General features: G+C 36.2%; 1 long non-coding RNA gene across 1 annotated transcript in view; it reads right to left on the reverse strand.

Moving 5' to 3' along the window:
- The window catches only part of LOC102302935, a 3,816-nt gene extending 2,180 nt beyond the window's left edge, over positions 1-1,636 (reverse strand). Inside the window, exon 1 of the long non-coding RNA XR_001335873.2 lies at positions 1,351-1,636. This is a non-coding gene — a long non-coding RNA (uncharacterized LOC102302935). The remainder of the gene's footprint in view (positions 1-1,350) is intronic.
- Between the last annotated feature and the right edge of the window lie 919 nt (positions 1,637-2,555).

The raw sequence follows: 2,555 nt of genomic DNA on the forward strand, positions 1-2,555 counted from the left end.
TTGAGTATCACTGAACTTTTCTTCTGCTTTTCTTTGTGTGAACGTGAACAAGAAATTTGATGTGAGTAGTTTCACAGTCTGTTAAAACGATGAACTAAAATGACCTGGTCCAAAACTTTAGAGGTGGAAAAACTACATATCAGAAATCACTGAAAGTGAAGAGAGATGTGGAAGTGCAGCAAGACAGCAAGAGCAAAGTAACTCTGACGTGGACGATCTGATTTTGGACAAACAAGGTTTAAAAGATAAATGTTTGTGTTTTAAGTGGCTGCAGAAGGTTATCAACACACCTACACACAGTGAGACCATCAACGAGCCATTTAGAGAGGACTCAGCCTCAGAATTATCACAAAAATTGATTTTATGAGCTAAAAATGAAAAGTCGACTGACTCAAACACTTGTTAAAAACATGTTAATACTAAACAATATTGGCGTTTTCTCAAAAATAAAAAGTGGACAGCATTATTTTAGCTCACTGAAACGCTCTTCTGGACTCAAACTAAGACCCTTGTTAATGTCACAGATTACAGAACCAGCATACATGTAACATGTAACATGTTACATGTAACATGTAACATGTTACATGTTACATGTAACATGTTACATGTAACATGTAACATGTTACATGTTACATGTTACATGTAACATGTAACATGTCAATTTAAGGATCTTTTCATAGGAAAGAGATTCTTCATCCACTTCAAAAGTGGACTTCTTAGTTTGTTTTCATGTTGCCACTCATTAAGTCAGTCATTCCATAAAAATACACAAAATGTTCAAGGACAGTTTCAGGTTTAATAAACATTTGCAAGCAGAGCTGTTTATCTAAGCAGCAGAGGGAACCAATCAGAGCCACAATAAGGACAGCTGCAAAAACATCTGTACACTCAAAAACAGATTCTTAGCCTCATAAACATGAAGCAATAATTCTGAGTAAAATGCAGCTGAAATATGTAAAATCACACATTAAACATTTTATATTGTTCTTATGTAACAAATTTACAATGATTAATTACCCAAAGTCAGAGTTTTGAACATAAATATTATTTTTGAGTGTGTCCACATCTCTCAGCCAGTCAGGAAAAATGCAAATGAGGTGGAAAACCTGATTTAATTAAAAGGAAGAAATGACCGAAACAAATTTCATGTCACAAATATTTTAGTTTAACCAAAGAGGCGGAAGCGAGAGAGTCACAGCAGAAACACTAAAAAAGGCAAATAATTTAGATTCTATGAGAATAAAGAAGATGAAAAACTGACTGATCTGTTATAGTTTGAGTGATTGATTCCTTTTAACAGCAGGTGTGTGTGTGTGTGTGTGTGTGTGTGTGTGTGTGTGTGTGTGTTACCTGCTTGCCTCGATCCGACTTCACAGCTGAACACCTCTGCACGCTCTGAGACACAGCAGTGCTTCTTCTTCTGTGTGATTGTGTGTCTGATCACATGGTGTGCGTGCGGTGGGGGGGTAGTAATGGTGATCATGTTTTCTGTACTGTTGCTTAAATAAAAACCTTTTTTTCTTAGTAAATGTTAGTAATTATTATAAGTTTTTGTTTTAAAAAAAACAGCAAATAAGAAATGCTGATAGAAATAATGATTGATCATGAAGAACATTAATGAGGCTGAAGCTGAAGCAACACTTTTCTAAATAGAATCAACTAAAACAAAGATCAGAGGAAATAACTTATTTCAAACAATAATGATCCACACTTGAGTCCTGATTTTAAAATATATTTGTACATCTACGTATTAAAGCAGGCAGCATTGCGCGAGTGTTTTCCTTTAAGAAATCAAATCATTATTTTTAAAGTGTACTTTGGTTTGACTCTCGTCGTCTTTTTCCAATATTTTATTTGTCCAAGTGTGACAAACGTCACAAATCACGATGTATTAAATGCTTTTCACAGCACATCCATCCTCTGGGTTTCAGGGGCAGCAGCAGTCTGATCACCGCCTCCTCTGAAGACCTCGCCTGACATTTGTGATGCAAAATCTCTGAATGATCATCAGCAAATCAAAGTTGTCCTTTTGTTATTTATTGAAAGCAAACAAATCAAAATCACTGACATATAAAAGTGCATCATATCAGACTCAACCAAGGCTGAAGCAGAAACAGTGCTACAGTACTTCTGTCACCCCCACGTCTGGATACGTCTCACTTCCTCCTGTTGACAGATGACACACCGTATGTGGTGAACAGTCCGCTGACTTTTCACCAGATAATAGAAGTGGTTTCTTTCTTACCGTAATGTTTCCACCTACAACTTCCTGTTTACCACAGGTAAGTACAGAACACAACTACATCAAACCTAATAAAAAACAACATCACGGAGAAACTTTATTAATCGAGGAGGGAAATGTAGTTGTCATAAAATCATAAATACGACTGACAACAAAGCAAATTTATAAAATGAAGCATAGAAAGAGAAACATGTAGCCTCCACCTTCATCCCCAACACTCAGCAGGCTGAATCGTCTTAAAGGAACTTGACAAGTCAAAGTTCAATTTACAAACTGTGGTGTTGGGTCAATGCAGGAGGAATAAACTCCCAGC

This window comes from Haplochromis burtoni, unplaced genomic scaffold, assembly GCF_018398535.1.
Source record: "Haplochromis burtoni strain Fernald_Lab_line unplaced genomic scaffold, NCSU_Asbu1 Contig_766, whole genome shotgun sequence".
In the NCBI taxonomy this organism is placed as follows: domain Eukaryota; kingdom Metazoa; phylum Chordata; class Actinopteri; order Cichliformes; family Cichlidae; genus Haplochromis; species Haplochromis burtoni.